Raw genomic sequence first — 19,285 nt, 5'->3', positions numbered from 1 at the left:
GCCCCATTTCTCTCTCAGTGAGTCTGTTTTTTGTGTACAGAAAAGCTATTGATTTTTGTGTGTTGACCTAGTATCCAGCTACTTTACTGAATTTAGTTAAGTCTAGAAGACTTTTGGTGGAGTTCTTAGGGGCTTCTATTGCAATATCATGTCCTCTGCAAATAATGACAATTTAACTTCTTTGTTTCCTGTCTTTATTTCTTTTATTTCTTTCTCTTGTCTAATTGCTGTGGCTAATGTTTCCAAAACTATATTGAACAGGAATGGTGACAGTGGACATCCTTGTCTTGTTCCTGATTTTAATGTGAAGGATTTCAGTTTTTGACCATTTAGTATGATATTGGCTGTTGGTTTTTCATAGATGGCTTTTATCAGATTGAGATAGAGACCATCTATTCCAATTTTTTGTAGGGTTTTTATCATAAACGCATGTTGGATTTTGTTCAAATGCTTTTTCTGCATCTATTGAGATGACCATATGGTTTTTGTCCTTGACTCTATTGATAGAGTGTATTACATTGACTGATTTGCATATGTTGATCCATCTCTGCATCCCTGGGATGAATCCCACTTGGTCAGGGTGTATAATCTACTTGATGACCTTCTGCATTCTATTTGCCAGTAACTTATTAAGGATTTTTGCATCTGTGTTCATTAGTGAGATTGGCCTATAGTTCTCTTTTTCGGTTGGGTCTTTCTCTGCTTTGGGGATCAAGGTGATGCTAGCTTTCAGGAATGAATTGGGGAGTATTCTTTCCCTTTCAATTTCATTGAAGAATTTAAACAGTAATAGCAGCAGTTCCTCTCTAAATGCCTTGTAGAATTCAGCAGTGAAGCCATCAGGACCAGGACATTTCTTCGTTGGTAAGTTTTTATTGTATTTTCAATTTCATTGATTGATACTCGGTTGTTTAGAATTTTTAGGTCTTCTTCATTCAGCTTTGGTAATTCACATGTATCTAGGAGTCTGTCCATTTCTTCTGTATTTTCCATCTTATTGGCATATAGGTTCTCAAACTAGGTATTGATGATCCTCTGGATTTCTGCTGGGTCTATGGTAATTTCCCCTTTTTCATTCCTAATTGTATGGATTTGGGCCTTTTCTTTGCTTTTTTTGGTAAGTTTGGCTAAAGGTTTGTCAATTTTGTTTATTCTTTTGAAGAACCAACTCTTGGCTTCATTGATGTTTTTTGTATTGTTCTCTTAGTCTCCATTGTATTGATTTCTGCCCTGATCTTTATAATTTCCTACCTTGTATGAGCTTTGGGTTTGTCCTGCTCTTCTTTTTTCTAGAAGCTTGAGGTTCAGCATCAGGTTGTGTAATTGAGCTCGCTCTGTTTTCCTAATGTGAGTATTCACTGCTATGAATTAACATTGTAAGACTGCTTTTATTGTGTCCTATAGATTCTGATATGTTATATTGGCATTGTCATTTAATTGTAGGAACTTTCTGGTTTCTTCTTTAATTTTCTCTGTGATCCATTGGTTATTCAGAAGTGTCTTGTTCAATTTCCACGTGTTTATGAAATTCTTGCAGTTTCTTTTGCTATTGATCTCCAATTTCATCGCACTATGGTCTGATAATATACAAGGGATAACTTCAATTCCTTTTCACTTACATAAATATGTTCTATGAGTGAGTATGTGGTCTATTTTAGAGAACAGCCCATGTGCAGCTGAAAAGAATGTGTATTCTGATTTTGTGAGGTGGAACACTCTGTAAACATCTGTTAAGTTCATTTGTTCAAGAGTTTGAGTTCTAGTATTTTGTTGCTTATTTTTTGTCCAGTTGATCTATCTACTTGTGACAGTGGGGTATTGAGGTCCCCCACTACTAGTGTATTAGTGCATATATGATTTTTCATGTCCATTAGTATTTGTTTTATATAGTTGGGTGCACTAGTGTTTGGTGAATATATATTAATGATTGTCATCTCTTCCTCTTGGATTGTTCACTTCACAAGGATATAGTGTCCTTCTTTGTCTCTCTTAATCAGTGTTGGTTTGAAATCCACTTGATCTGCAAAGAGGATAGCTACTCCTGCTTTTTTTCGGGTTCCTATCACATGGAGTATTGTTTTCCACCCTTTAACTTTCAGTCTATGAGTTTCTTTTTGAATTAAGTGTGTTTCTTGTATGCAGCATATTGTTGGATTTGCTTCTTGACCCATTCTGCCAGTTTATTTCTTTTAATGGGTGAATTGAGACCATTAACATTGATGGTTCTAACTGATACTCATTGACTTATCCTTGTCACGCCTTTTTGTTTTTGTTGGATTCCCCCCCTCTGTGTTTAATTTCTTGTTGTGCTTGATGGATTCATTCTGCAGGGCTTCCTGGGGTTTTGATTCTGGTTTTCTTTTCCTAGGATATTGTCTAAAATTTTTTGGAGTGCTAGTTCGTTTATTCATGAAGTTCCTAAGGTGCTCTTGGTCATGAAAGTATCTTATTTTTCCATCAATTTTGAAAGATATGTTTATAGGGTACATCAATCTGGGTTGGAGGCTGTTTTCCTTTAGGGCTTGAAATACATTACTCCAAACTCTTCTTGCCTTGAGGGATTGCACTGAGAAGTCTGCTGTGATTCTGATGGGCTTTCCTTTGTAGGTGATTTGTTTCTTTTCTCTCACTGCTTGTAGAAGTTTGTTCTTCTGTTGGGTTTCTGGAATCCTAACAATTATATGCCTATGTGTAGATTTTTTTGATCAAGGCTAGTTGGAGTCCTATATGCTTCACTTATTTGTATGTCAAATTCTTTTCCCCTATTTGGGAAGTTTTCTGCCATCACTTCTGTGAAGAGTTTTTTCATGTCATCTTCACTCTCTCCTGTTTCTTCATTGACTCCAATCAGTCTTATGTTATTCTTCTTTGCATCATGTAGCAGCTCCTGGATTGATTTCTCATGGTCCCCTACTATTTTAAAGAAAGTTTTCTTGTCCTGGTCATTAATTGCAATGTTATCTTCTATATCTGAAATTCTGTCATCACATTGGATCAATCTGTTCCAGAGACTTTCAATGGAATTTTTATCTCCTGGAAATCTGTTTGCATCTGTTTTATGGATTCCATTTGTTTCCTATGTTGGGATTCATCATATTCCTCAGCTCCTCTATGTTTTTATCTGTGTCCTCTTTAGATTTATTAATCATGTCTTGCACTATGGGCACAATCTCTGCTGTTATCTGGGAAATTACTTCTGATTTCCTTTTTTCCAGATCCTCTTTTGTTGCCAGTTCAGGGAGTCCAGGTTGTTGAGAATCAGAGTGTTCCATTTCGTTTCCCTTTGGGGTTGCTGTAGGTGATCCGAAAGTCTGGTTTTGAGACATTTTTATGTGTCTTGTCATTTTGATGTGGCAGGGGCAGGGGTGCTACTTGCACCTCCATGGCTCACCTCTTCTGCGCTGGGGTGGAGGGGTGGTTCTGCAGCCTGGAAGCCCCTTCCTCTGTGCTTGGGGCAGTGGTACTTTGGCCTGGAGATCTGCCTATTTTTAATAGGGTTATTTGTTGTCATATTCCCTGAAGAGCCCTACAATGCCATCTGATAACCGATATTTCATGAATACACTACTTCTCTCTTCCTTCTCAAAAAAGTAGTTGTATTAATGATGAAAACATTTTAGAATTTTGTTTCAATGTGGTAAGCTTCTGATTTTCTGGAAAGCATCAGAGACTTTTATAGCCTTCCTTAAGGCTCCATGACATGACTAAATAAACTAGATACAGTTCTCCTCTGCACTAGTAGTTAGAGTTTTCCAACCAGAACAGCTTTTATGTGTCCCCTGGGCCCAGCTAACAGAGAATGGCAATGAGCCTGAGTGCTAGGTGAGCTCCTACAGAGATTGCAACATTTTAGTATTTCTTTCACATTCTTCCAAAGCCCATATATTTTTCAAAGTGACTTTGAAATTCTATCTTAGATATTCTAGAGTCAGGCAGAGAGCAATTCATTTTACAGACCTCATCAAGTTAATTTAATCATGAGTGAGCATTTAGTTTTCTGTGATTTACATGTGGTTGGAGTGTTTACAAAGATTATCCTCTAAAATAAAGATATATTATGCATGAGCTTTTATATGCTGACTAATTTACATCAGGATATATCAATAAAAATATAGGAAACGGACAAATCCAACATTAATGATAGATTCTAGTGTATCATTATAGCTCTTTGGTTAATAAGCAAAATAAAGTTAAACCAGCAGTAAAGTGATGAGAATTTGATTGAAATAGTCATAGGTATGTGATAGTATTAATAATCCCAAGATAATATTAAAAAACCAACAAAAAGTCAAGTCCACTCCTTTTCATTAAGAAGTTTTAAAATAGATTACATTAATAATATAATTGTTATTCCACCCAAAGGCTCTGGATAACATAGGCCCCCATGATGCCTGAGGCCTCATTTTTGTTACTCTGGTTCTTGACTCTGAATTCATCCCTATTAGCTTTTGTGCCATTTTGACACAAATGCATGAAACTATTTCACATCAAAAACCCTTATATAATATACATATCAGAACTTATGGTGCATTTCTATTTGTATTAAATAGATTTAGGACCAAGAAAACCTAGGGGACAGGCATATCCTACACTTTTTTCAAGAAGTTCCCAAGATACATAGAAAGCTGAAAATAAAGACACAAGCACAAGAAAGAACTACAAGAAAGAACCACTCCTATATGTGTTTTTATCCCCAGTCTAATCTGAACTTTGGTCAATGAGATAGAATGTGTGGACTGCACCAGTGGATTTCTTTGCCTCCCCATTTCCTGAGGCAAACCCCCAATGTTTGGATTCCTTGTCCTACAAGTTCTAGGGAACAGGAAGAGATATGTGAGAGCAAGTGAAGATAATGTTTCTAAGGGCTGCTCTATGTCAGCCCAATGGGTAGAAAGATGAAAATGAGCTACACAAGTATACATGCTAATGAGGTAATGTCATGAAGTCCCACCCACCAGCAAATGGCTATTGTCATTGTCCCAGATTTAATGGTCCCTAAATGTTCCTCCTCCTAGGCATGGTGGAGCAGATTGTTGAGTGTGATGGAGAATATTCTTGAACATTGGTTCCTCATCTATACTACCCTCTACTCTAAGATTGCTTCCCTTTCCAGTTTTAAAGAAAGTGCAACAACAGATTTTTAAAAGTCCAAAATTGAAAAAACAAGTAATGAGGAGAAAGCCATAAAAGTTATTTTCCCCAAGTAATGTCTAGAAAGGCCCAGATAGATTTACAAATAAATTTACTGAAACACTTAAGGAAATATACATTGGGCAGTTTGGGTTTTTTAAGTTGCATAGCAACTAAAGCAAATCTTCTCAGCTTACTTTGGTTATTAATGACTATAGATAAAGAGTGAAGTTAAAACTAAATCCTGTAGTTCACACTTTAGGTAAAGCCACAAACCAAGAGTTTGAAATTATTTTCAGTGTTTTGAAAGTGCTGAAAGAAGCATAGGTGAATAGTGATATGAACAGGATGTGGAACGGGACTCCAGGGCAACTAACAAAGAAAGAGGAGTGAACTTGAACATGAGACAGCTTGTTCTCTGTGAACTAATCATCCTCCTGAAAACGAGAAACTGGACACATGATTTACCAGCCCATAATGGACTAAGAAGTAAAATAGATATGCAAAGCACTATGACCCATGTAAACGAATAGGAGAGGGGAATTTATAGTCAGTCCACAAACGAAATTTCTAAATCTGGAACAAAAAGTTTTTTGTAATGTCTGTAACCAATTCAAATTAGAACATCCATAAAAATCAGTAAGGGGAAGAATGAATGCCTACTTGTTAAAGAGTAAAGCTAATGTACAAAAACAATTCACAAATGATGCCCACATATGTAAGAAAATGTGTATTCTAAAGGAGGATATTAAACATAATTATTAATAATTCAGGCTGCGGCTAGACATTTCTCTTACATGTCCTTTCAAATTCTGAAACCTGACCCTTCCTCTTGGGACCTTTTAGTAATACAAGAAAGTGAAGACAGAGGGGACATTTTGGAAGGAAATGGGTTGAGAATAGCTATGATATATGTAAGAAAGGATGAGGAAAAAAGAAAACCTTCTAAAGTATTTTTGAAAACTGATGGGACAACTGGAGAACTTACTTTTTATCTTCCACTAATTGCATATACTGAGATCTTCTGACTCTTGTATTGCCCTTGGAATTAGCAGTAAAGGGGATAGTCTTGGGTTTTACACATAACCTTAGAGATATCAAATGGCTATCTTTATTTAAAAAATAGGATGTATTCATAGAAGGCAGGGAGAAACAGAGGAAAGGAGAAGAGACGGGAGGGCCAAAATGCTTTTTTATGTCTGGGTAAGTAATAATCTATCCAATGATGTTTAAAAATATTGTCCTTTGTATTTTAGGTGTCCTATATTCATTTTTGTTATTTCTCCCTCAGAAAATGTAGAAAATAACATTTTACAAGTTTGGTTAACTATTTTTAAAAGAAACAATTTTTCTGAGCATATTTTTTATAATTGATTTTTTACAAAGTCAGAAAAGTTCTCTAAATAAGAAGGTCAATTTGTATGTTTTTCAAAAACAAATTTAATATTTTACAGTATTTAATATTTTTACAGTATTAATGTCTGAATTTAATCCATGAAATATATTTTACCTTAAGAATATTGAAAAGGAATATACAACAAAATATATACAAATTAACAAATAGAACAAACATAGAAAATGTACAATAATCTCTTTGTTCTAGCCATGAAGTCTCTGCCAGTCAATAAAATAACTCTTTAATTCAAAAAAATTCACACAGAAAGGTGAAAGATCTTATTAAAATCTTTGAAGTAGATGCAGGGAAAGATGATCAGCTTTGTACATGGAAGCTTCAATATATATCACTGAGTTCTGCTTTAATTTTTTTCTGATTTAATATAAACCTTCTTCATTATGACTATCTAATAGCTTTCTTGTCACCGAGACACTATACCCACCACCAACAACTGAAAGAGGAGAGGATTCATTTGCTCATGGTTTCAGTCCACTGTCAGCTGGCTCAAAGTTAGAGATATCATGGCAGAAGGGTGTGGTGGAGACAAAGCTGTTTAGCTCGTGGCAGCTGGGAAGCAGAGGAGGACAGAGTGTCAGAACAGAAGGGGTGAGGGACCAGACATGAACCCCAAGGCCACCTCTCCTTGATCCACTCAGAAACAACGAGAAGTGTGCTCCCTCAATCCCAGAGCAGCTCACAAGGAGAATTAGGTTGAAACGCTACACTAACTACCACACCACACTCCTTTTCAACTTGCTACCTCAATACATCTCCTTAAACCATATTTAGTCTTTCAATAAATACAATGGCAAGTTTATAGTTTCACCTATTATAATACAACTATCCCACATACAACCAAAACCACAATAATCCCTTCCCCAAAGTCTCAACATTTCCATCATTTTTCAAAAGTCCAAGCCTCTTCTGAGACTGAAGGCAATCTCTTGGCTGTGAATCTCTGGAAAAATAAAAAACAAGTTACAAAAATCTCAGTGTACAATGGCACATAGTAAACTTTTCCATTCCAAAAGGGAGGAATAGTGAGGGACAGAGAACAACTGGACCAAAGCAAGAATGAGAACCAGAAAGGTAAATATCAAATTTTGCAGTTTCCTCTCCAGTATCCAGGTCACGTGGTGATAAAATGTGAGTTCTAAAGGTCATAGGTGGCCCACTTCTTTGGATTTTCTGGTTGGAGCCCACAAGACCTCTCTCTTGGGCTGGCCCCACTCATGGCCTGTAGCTTTCTTAGGCTGATGTTTTATATTCTTATTATCTCTAACTTCTGGGGTCTCCACTGCACCTTTGGCTTCATTCCCACAGCTTCATGCACTGCCTTCTCAGGGGCTCCTTACCTGGCTTTCCAGGCCTTCCTTTGAAATCTGTGTAGAAGCCTCTCTAACCCCACTCTTTCACTTTCATTCTGTATGCCAATAATACCAGGATCACATGCAGAATGCTGAGGTCTGCTGTTAATGGAAACAGTAGCCATCCCCCTTGGACCATGACTGCACTGCCTCTGAGTACCTGAATGGGCAAATGAAGCCTGAAGAATTATCTATGAGGCCCTTGTTGAGCCAGGAACCTAAGGACTTTCTTTTCAAATGAAAGATTGACACTTTTGAGTGTTTGGGATCTTGCTATTTCAAGAGATACCCTAAAGATATTTTTCTTCTTGTCCCTCTATGAAATGCTTGGTTTCTTTTTAATATGGCAAATCTCTTTAGGACCCACACCTCCAAGGCCCCAACTTTACGCATGGCTTTTTCTGCACCAAAATTTAATTTTTTCAAATATTTCTGTTCTACTTCTTCACAGCCTGTAAGTCTGACTAAAATCAGCCAGAAGCATCCATGCCACAGCCTGAATGTTGAGCTGTCTTGAAATTAATCTTCCAGATTAGTTAATTCTCTGTTCTTAATCTCAATCTCCAACAAAGTTTCGGGACATGGACAAGATTTGGACAAATTTTGTGCCAGTGTGTAACACACATGACTTCTAGTCTAATTGCAAATGTAGTCCTTGTTCCATATTGAAGCTTCATGAGCCTGGCCTTTACTGTCTGCATCCTTATCAGCATTCTAGTCTTCCGAGATCTGACCAGAATCATCAATGAGGCTCTGTTTATAACATTCAAGGGCTTCTCTGGCCTGCATCTACAAACCTTCCAAACTTCCCTCACAGTGCAATTCCAAAGGCTTCTAAACCTTGTGGTCAAGTATAGTGACAACAGCAATCCCACTTTACTGGTATCAGTTTTCTGTAGTAGTTTTCTCATCACTGATACACAATACCCAGCATCCATAATTTAAAGGAGAAGAGATTTAATTTGTTTTAATTTGTTCATAGTTACAGTTCATGATCAGCTGGCTCCAAAGCAAAGGCATCCTGGCAGAAAGGCATGGCAGAGAAAAGCTGCTTAGTTCATGGCAGCAGGGAGGCAGAACAGGGAAAGAGTACCAGAAATGGTGATGGATCAGACATACATCCCAAGGCCATACACCTCCATGACCCACCCAGACAAACCTAGGAGTATGCTCTACCAATCCCTGGGACAGTTCCCACTCAAGCAATTTGTGACTCCACCCTATCTACCAGATTAGATGTCTTTTCATCTTCTCTGCATGAAAACATAATAGCCCACTATGTGCCCCAGCAATGCTCATTCGAGTCCTGGTATTCTCGTACATGTACCAATACTTTTTGATGTATACATCTGTACATTAATGTAGCCCTCACAGCAAGTAGAAATTTATTAAAGTTGCTTCCTTGGAATCAAAGAGAAACAGAGAACAGAGAAAACAAATGGAAGATGTACTAGATACATAAATGTTAAAAGCCTTGATAACTTTGGCCAATTTTCATGATTCCCTGTAACAAGCTAAGACTACATCTAATCTATTGTCAATAATGTCCTTCCCTTTTCTTACCTTTATTAGTGGTCATTCAAAAACATCAAATCTTTTAAAGACAGAAGCAATTTTTTGCATGAATTTTAACCCATACAGCCTAGTTTAGTATATCCAGTATATTAAAACCTACATGACTTTTGCCCATCTGTGAAATTTCATGAATGCTCTGTGCAAAAAGGAGGTAGTGAAGATTAATGACAATTCTGACATATAATGGGTGTTGGGGAACACTAAATTAAAAGTACTCAATGGAGACTGCAAGCAGGAATAAAATCTCTTAAACCTCAAGTTCATTTTGTGGTCATAGCACATACCATCTGTTATCTAAGATGATTCAAGTATTTTCAGTGTCATATTCTAGGCTATATATAGCACTTAATCAATTCTAGGGAGATGAATGTATAGTATTTTCTCTTCTGTTACTTAAAGTAATTCTATGAGATGATCACTAGTCTTATATTTCAGATATCAATGAGAGCTCTTAGAAAAAAGACTATTCCACTTGGCAATAGTCCATCAAATAGATTATCTTGGGCAGGTTGTTCAAATGAGAAATGCTATACACTTATTTCTCTTTTGGATAATTCATGTTGCAAATTAATATGTCAAAGGCTTTGAACAGTCTTATGGTGGAAATATCTCTGAGATTTGTGTAATCTACCATCTCCCAAAAAGGATTTAGCTCAGTGGTTCCACCACCTGCCTCCCAAGCACAAGGTTCTGAGTTCGATCCCTGGTACCAAAAAAAAAATTACTCGACTATGAATTTTTTCACATAAAATATGTCCATTCATGTATACTCCCAAAAACCTTCTTTAGGAGAATTAGATCAAGGGAAATATTCTCATTCCAATGTTAAATCATCTTAGCACTATCTGCCATCTTCAAAACACTTAACAATATCAAGCAATCCAGATGCCACAGACCACTACATCCAGTGAGCTCCAGCAGCTGGTCAACAGATAATCAGTGCACTCAAAAGTGAAGACACTCCAAATCACAGCCCCCCCAACACATCCTGGTCTCTTATTTATTAGAACAAAGAACATAAGGAGGGACTCTAACAATATTCCTGGAAACATAACATGTCAAAAAATGATGAAAACAATCCCAAAGCCATGTTGTGGATGCTAGAAACTGTTTACAAAGATTTTCTATCTTAAAAGAGACACAAAAACGGGTTCAAACTCATGGCATATCAGAATCAGAAGAGGGCATCTATCAACCATGACTAATGCCTATTCCTAAGTCAAAATGAAGTTTTTCTATTGGCTTTGGTTAAAATGGAGAAATATGGGTAAATTAATTGAGTGAAATGTCATGGTATGAAGTCATCTGAGAGAGTACTTGGATGAACCAAAAGAATACAGTAACTTTCTAAAAGATCGCTAATTTTCAAATTAGCCAATTTTTCAAATGCCTCCATGAGGAAGGAGAAAATAAGAACTAGTGCATCCATATTCTGGACTTCAATGTCGTCAGAGTAAAAATCATAGTTAAATATCTTTATAGAATTCAGTTCATTTTCTATCTCTCTATTTTTATTCTTCTTGGGTTTTGAACTGTATTAGTCAAGGTTAAACCAGAAAAATAGAATCAGTAGGAGCAACATGTTAAGAGATTTACAGCAAGGAATTGGTTTAGGGACTGTGGGGACAGCAAGGCAAGTTGGAGACCATAACCCAGGCTAGGAAGGTAGACCAGCCAAAGCTCCCCAGCAGGAGCTGATGCAGAGGTCGAGTTTCATCATCCCTGGGAAAGCCTGAGTCTGCTTTAAGGTTCTCCAAGTGACTGAATCCAAGAGTTGTCTGATTACAGAATGATCATTACATGCTCGAAATATCTCACAGCAACACCTACATTAGAGTTTGATGGAAGAACAAGGATTATGGCTTAGCCAGGTTGATAGACAAAAGCAATCATCACCAGGAACATTTAAATTCATAAACATAGCATAACTAATATGTTTTTAAAAATGATTTTGTGAATCTGAAAACTGTAGACTCTAGATATGTATCCACTAATTAAATGCATAAATTCCTGCACAAGGACACACATACATATATACAGAAATAAAATGTCAGGAGGACATGCCATCATCCAATAGAATTACAGGAAATTTCTTAGGCTTGGGTTGGGCTGTATACAAGAAGATAATACTGCTTTTAGGCAACACAGAAGGCTCCCCTTCACACAGCAGCCTGTAGCTAGACTATGCAGGCCTGGTAGTATTATCTGATTCTGGGGTTCTGTAGACTCTTGCCAGGTCCTTGGTGTCCTGAATAAAGAATTGGAGGAGACAAGCAAGAAAGGTAGCGAGGTTTTATACTTATTAAAGGTAGGAAAAGAAGTACACCCTAGAGTGAGAGTAGACCACTGAGACAGTTCAGAGTGGCCACGAGGTTAATAGTGGAGGCTTTTGTATTCCTCATTCTTAGGCTGATGTCAGATCTAGGCTGTCCTATGAAAAATCGGCTTGATTTTGTGCAGAAGAATTGAAGATAGCACTTCCTAATTGGTCCTAGGTGCAGGACTTGGGAATTCTGTTCTGTGCACTATCCTGAGTCTCAATGATTGACGGGTCACATCCACTTGCTCAGCTAGTTTGCTGAACCCTAATCTCCTTCCTCCATAGGACGGCTCTTCTGTCTCATTAGTTGCTTAGGGTCCTATTTTGTTGCACCTTTCTGCTCTACCTACTTTAGTAGGTCACCTCCATCACCAAGGTTAACTGGCTGTTCAAGGTAACTCCTGAAGTTTCAGCCTTTGTTTCTATTCTCTAAGCAACAAAAGTATAAAAGTTCAGAAAGGCTGGCCCTCTTTCTTATGAAAATCTTTCTGAAAGTCCCAAACTTTTGCCTATGCTGTATTGGTCAGAATTGGTCACACAGCCACAAAGAGCTGTAAGGTAGGGTAGAGAATGTAGTCTCTGGTTCCAGGAGGCAATGTGCCCAGCTAATATTTGGGGTTCTATCAAAAGGAAAATGAATGTTGGGAGAATCATCTTGTATCCTCTGCCTCAAATGTGACCTTCAAGTCCTTAAGAACATGCTATTGTCACCAGATAGGGTTCAAGGAGGGTCCTGAGGCTGAATCAAAGAATCAAATTAATCCTAACCATAGAATAGATTCTAAAGCTTGCTGACTCCCGTCACAGAAAAAGAATTTTCATGATGCATCAGTAGGAGGTACAGAATGGGTTTCTTAGGCAGAAACTTAAGAGAGGAGTATAGGCATTTAGAGAGAGGAAAAGGAATGCAATTTGGGGCTGTGGATATTTATGTGCTTTGGAAGTGGAAATCTGTAGAATTTGTCGATCCATAGTGTTAGTCTTGATTTAGGGAGTGGAGGAGGATAACCCCCACACAGAAAGACAATGGTCCATTCATAGAAGAAAACCTGTTTTATAGGTGAAAAGAGGTTATCTATTCACAGATGGAAAAAGATATTTACAAAACTAACTAAATACATAAAGAGATAGATAAATAAGTAAACAAAAATGTCTGGACCCATTTTCAGGTAAAAGGGAATTGGGGGTTGGAGAAGGGAGGGGAGAAAAACTTAAAACTGGGCTCGTATTCTAATGCTACAGATTTTTAATTTTTTAAATTATGATTTTCCTGGTAACCTTTCAGCCTATTTTTTCTTCTACCCAACATCACTGTAATTTGGATATTTAATGACCCCCAATTTTCTGTGCTTTAAAGGCTTGGTCCCTAGCTTGGCTCTAATGGTGGTAGAAACAGTAGGAGACACGGCCTATTAGAATGTCTTTGGGTAACTGAGGTCATGCCCTTGAAAGGTATTATGGGACTGCAATCTCCTCTTGTTGCTCTCTTGTATTTCAACCCATCAGTTGAGAGGCTTTGGCATGTCATACTTTCCCATCATGATGTATTGCCTCTCCATAAACCCGAAGCTAAAAGGCCAATTGACCATGGACTGAACTTCCAAAACTGGGAGCCAAAATCAGCCTTTTCTCTTTCCAAGTTGACTATCTCAGGTTTTTATTATAGTAAAAGAAAGATAATGCCTAACTTGGACCATTTGGACTCTCGGTTATGCAAGAACAGCCTTTGTGAGATTGAGTTAAAGAAGCATGTTGTCTTTTGCCATATGTACTCAAGGGTTTGTTTTTTTTTTCTCAAGCTCTTTAACATTTTAACTTCTGCAACCTCTCTCTCTTTTTTTTTTTTTAACATGAGAAGCCATGTTATCTAAAACTTTAGATACTCAGTTTTACTTTGAAACTCTTGGAAGATTTCAGGACCTATAATCAAACTATTTGGAATTGTCATCAAGTCTGCTTGGTCCTGACCTTGTGCTAATTCTGGCAAGGGGATATTTGTCTTGTTTCCAAACATAATCTTCACTTTGTATCCAGTTTTGATGAAAGAATTTAGTTGTGTATTTCTTTCTGCTTTTATGATCCTCTCGTGCTCACATCTTAGACCTGAAGCTATCTAAATGCAAGGAGGGGGCACCCTGCCTGCATTTTACTGCCATGTCCTTAAGGCCGGCTGTGTTTTAATGTTGTTGCTAAAGTTTATCTTATTTTTCCTTGCCAGTTTTGATTTCTGAAAATATTTGAAAAGTGAATTATTCAATATTTATCATCTCCCTTTCTTATCATTACCCAGCATAAAATTTCTGTGTTTAAATATTGACATAAAATCATTACTCTACTGCTCTATAAAAAAAGTCTAAACATGAGAATAATGTGCAATGTAGTGAGTGACAGTGTTCCAGGGAGGAATGTAATTTTCTTTTGAGTTATCAAACCTCTAAGAAGGATGTGGGTATAGAGAATAATATTCACTTCTATTTGAGTGAAGAAATGCCTCATTTGTTCATTATTGATTTCTTTGGTTAATGTTGAAATTCCTTGACTGTGCAATAATGAGGTTGAATACCTTTACCTTATTGCAGTAATTTGTAATCATTTACAAGGTTGCAGAGTAATAATTTTATTATTGCTGTTAGGAGATGACTCCATTAGAAAACAGTAATTGCCAACTGTTCATCTCTTACAGTACCATGTAAAGAGAATTATGACACCAATCACTGCTTTCCATGAGACACTGGTTTTTAATTGGTGATACTAGAGTATAATAACAGCTAGCAGAGAACTGCTTACAGCTGTATTTTTCCCCCAGATTGTCATAAAGAGGCTGTGGACTTCCTACCATCTCAGGACCATTTAAAACCTATATTTTGTGTTCCCTACTATTTTGAAATTTTCATTTCTCCTCTTTGTTATGACCTACTCCTTTTCTGACACTACCTTTGAAAAATATTCTCAAACTACAGTGATACCTTGGTTCACAAATTTATTTGGTTGCAAAAAACTTGGTTCCCAAACAGAAGCATTCAGCAAAATTTTGTCTTTGTTTGCAAACTGCATCAAGTGACCAACATGATAGTGGTCATCTTTCACACACAAATATAAACATGACCATCTTTTCCAAAATCATAGAACAAATTGATTTCATGAACCAAGGCATCAATGTATTATACATTTCACTTTCCTTATAATAATTAAGCAATTCAAAAATGTAGGCCACCATTTGGTTATGAGGTTGTTCAAGATATTTTTGGTCCTTCTTTCAAAAGTAAATGACTGGGGCTGGTGATTTATCTCAGTGGTTCCGCCACCTGCCTGGCAAGCACAAGGTCCTGAGTTTGATACCCAGTACCAAAAGAAAAAAAAAAAGGAAATGACCGTGAAGCGTATCACCTTGACCCCAAAAGCAGAAAAAGACCCACTAATGAACATAGATGCAAAAATCCTCAATAAGATACAGGCAGACAGAATGCAGAAGATCATCAAGAAGGTCATAAACCCTGATCAAATGAGATTCATGCTAGGGATGCAGGGATGGTTCAACATATGTAAATCAATAAAAGCAACATACTATATTAATAGAGCCAAGGACAAAAACGTTATGATCATCTCAATAGATGCAGAAAAACTGCTCAACAAAATCTAACACCCATTCATGATAAAATATCCTACAAAAAATTGGAATAGACAGTCTCTATCTCAACCTGATAAAAGCCATTTATGAAAAACCAACAGCCAATATCATACTAAATTGTCAAAAACTGAAATTCTTCACACTAAAGTCAGGAACAAGACAAGAATGTCCACTATCACCACTCTTGTTCAATATAGTTCTGGAAACATTACCCACAGCAATTAGACAAGAGAAAGAAATAAAAGGAATAAAGATAGGAAATGAAGCAGCTAAAATGTCATTATTTACAGACAACATGATACTCTATATAGAAGACCCCAAGAACTCCACAAAAAAGTCTTCTAGACTTTAAAACCAAATTCAGTAGAGTAGGTGGATACAAGGTCAACGCACAAAAATCAATGGCTTTCCTTTACACAAACAACAGACTCACTGAAAGAGGAACTGGAGAAACAACTCCCCTCACAACAGCATCCAAAAAACTGAAATACCTAGGAATCAACCTAACAAAACAAATCAAAGACCTCTACTCTGAAAACTATAGTACTCTGAAAGAAGAGGTCAAAGAGGATATCACAAAATAGAAAGACATCCTTTGCTCCTAGGTAGGAAGAACAAATATAGTGAAAATGGCCATACTTCCAAAACTACTATATAGATTCAATGCAATCTCAATTGAAATTCCAATAGCATACTTCACAGACCTTGAGAAATCAATCCAAAACTTCACCTGGAACCAGAAGAGACCTAGAATAGCAAAAGCAATTCCAGGCAACAAAGACAAGGTAGGGGATATCACAATCCCCAACTTGAAAGTATACTACAAAGCTACTGTGATAAAAACAGCATGGTACAAAGGCAAAGAAACAGACCCAAGGATCAGTGGAACAGATTTGAAGATGCACAAACAACTCCAGACAAACTCAGCCACCTCATCTTCAACAAAGGAGCAAAACACCCTTCCTGGAGGAAGAGAGCCACATTTATAAATGGTGCTGGAAAATTGGGGTTCAACTTGCCAAAGATTAAAGACCTATTATTTCTCACCATGAAGTAAACTAAAATCAAAATGGATTGAAGATCTAAATATTAAAACAGAAACACTAAACCAGCTGGAAGAGGGGGTAGGTAGAACTCTTGAAGACATTGGCATAGGAAAAGATTTCTTGAACAAAGCCTCAGTTGCATATGAACTATCACAATCAACAAGTGAGATCTCTTCTTACTAAAAAGCTTCTGCACAGCAAGAGAAACCACCAGAAGTGTGAAGAGACAACCTTCAATGTGGGAAAAATTTTCACCAGCTGTTCCTCAGACAAAGGTCCACTATCTAGAATATATAAAGAACTTAAAAAAATCAGACCTCCCAAATTGAAAGACCCAATCCAAAAATGGGCATCTGAAAAAACAGGCATTTCTCAGACAAAGAAGTAGAAATAGCAAATAAACATATGAAAAAATGTTCAACATCACTGGTCAATCGAGAGATGCAAATGAAAACAACGCTGAGATTCCACCTCACCGCAGAAAGAATGGCTGCTATCAAGAAATCAACCAATAACAAATGCTGGTGGGGCTGTTGGAAAAAAGCTACCCTGCTCCACTGTTGATGGGAGTGTAGACTGGTGCAAACACTGTGGAAATCAATATGGAGATACCTCAAAGAACTAGGATAAGAGGTACCTTTCAACCCAGCTATTCTCTGGCTGAGTTTCTTCCCAAAAGAATTAAAAGGATCATACTACAGTGATATGTGCACACCCATGTTCATAGCAGCACAGTTTACAATAGCTAAAACTTGGAAACAGCCCAAGTCGCCATCAACTGAAGACTGCGTAAAGAAAAAGTTTTTTAATATAAAATGGAGTACTACAGAGCCATAAAGAATAAGAAATTGGAGTCATTTATAGCTAAATGGATGCACATTGTGGCGATACTCTTAAGTGAAATAAATAGGACACATGTGTAAATACTGAATAGTTTCTCTGGTGTGAGCACCTAAAAGTGTAAATGAGGATCAAATGGTATAACAGATAATGTGAAATAGGAAGAAAAGAGGCAAAGGGGAAGGGGAAGTGGAGGAGTAGGGGAAAGGAAAAAAGGGACTGAAATTAATATGAGAAAATGAAAGAATGGAAGCAAAGTCTTTGTAAGTAGGGAGGTGTTGAAGGGAGGGCAGGGGAATGGGGAAAAAATAAGAACCAAGTTATATTATATAAAGGTACAAATTTCCAATGATGAATGTCATTATATTGTATATCTAAAATGTACCAATAAAATAAAACATTTTTTAAAAAGTAAATGACTGATCTCAGCTCAGAAATGAGGGCACCCGGGAAGATCAGCATTTCTTCTGCTACTTCAGGAAAAATCTGAACCAACTACAAGTCAGCAACTTTTCTCAAAGCCATCAGAGAACTGAGGTGACAGAGCCAGACCTGGGAGGCTACGTGCTACATGATGTCATTTCCATGATATTCTGGATAAAGAAACTATTGCGATGGATGGCTGCCAGGGGTTGATGTCTAGGGAAGGGACTGACAACAAAGGGATTACAGAGGAGAATTTGGGGGTGACAAATGTATGGGGACCAATGACTCAAGCTACTCTTCTAGTACCTTTCAGTTGTGAAAGGGAAAATTCTATGTCCCAGAAATCCCAAATCAGACTCATTGAGGACCCTGAGTGGAAGTGTTCCACATGACACAGCTGGGTGGTAGATACCTGATTTATACCTTTGTCATAGTCCATTGAATGGGATATCACAAAAAGTGAGCTTTGCAATATGAAAAGATATTTTTTAAATCAACTAATATGCATAGATCCCAGGATGTAATGCAGGCTGTGACAAAAACATCTCACTGTGTTAGGAATGAAGAGTACTTCATGAGAAATTGAAATCTGGTCATCTGGGTATGAATCTGATCATATGAGAAATTGGATTCTGATCATAATAGCAGAGATATGTTGAATTTTGAGGAGTGCAAGATGGAGTACGCAAATGCCTGTAGGTCTATTGTGAAGAAAGGGGACTGAACCATCTCAGGTCTAGCAATGTGATGTGACTAATAGTCCTAGATTTGTGCAATGTGGACCATTCCAAGCCAAGTTCTGTGACCTTGCATAATTTGACATCATTATTACATATCTCGAGATTTTTATTTTCCTCATTCATAAAATTAAAAAGTTACCATTGTGATCTGCTTTTGAAGTTATTTTCTGAGACACTGGGCTTTGTAATTTATCAAATCTGCATTTAAAGGTTGACACCAAAACTTAGAGTTCTGTGACTTTGGTTAAGCAATCCAACGTATCTGTGCTTTGATTTTTCCTCTGTCTGAGTGAAAGCTGTCAAGGCATTACCCTCTGTGTTGGCTTAAAGGAGAAACAAGGTTTTGCATGCAAAGAACACAGTGCCTGGAGTAAATCTGAAAGGTGCTGTACTCTATATGCGCTAAATGGTGTACAAGTATTATCATTGGCATTCAGCTTTTGAGTTTATATAATACAGAAGAACATGAGAACTAAAATGTCACAGTAGGCTTTCTTCCTAGTTTCAAAAATAAGACTTGAGGTTCTTATAAATTTAGCTTTATCACCTACCTATAAGAATGGAGTCGACAAGAACACAGAAGAGTGTTACAGACAAGAAATAGTTACATAATGGAAAAACAAGTACCAAAAAGCTGAGCAATTTTCTTCTCTGACCTTGGATCAGGCCCTGTATCCAGAGTTCAGATACTTGATGTGATGACAGCAAAATTAAAGGGCCAAGGTACTGCTTTCTAAGTGTGTGCTGCAAATCTGGGGAGTGTCCCCACAGACAGATGTGCAGTTAATCACCTCTGAAGACAGAAATCAGGAAAGAC

This window comes from Heterocephalus glaber, unplaced genomic scaffold, assembly GCF_053883595.1.
Source record: "Heterocephalus glaber isolate CG9 unplaced genomic scaffold, H.glaber_assembly_v1.0 deba00000331, whole genome shotgun sequence".
NCBI classification, from domain to species: Eukaryota; Metazoa; Chordata; class Mammalia; order Rodentia; family Bathyergidae; genus Heterocephalus; species Heterocephalus glaber.
This window is presented reverse-complemented; position numbering follows the sequence as displayed.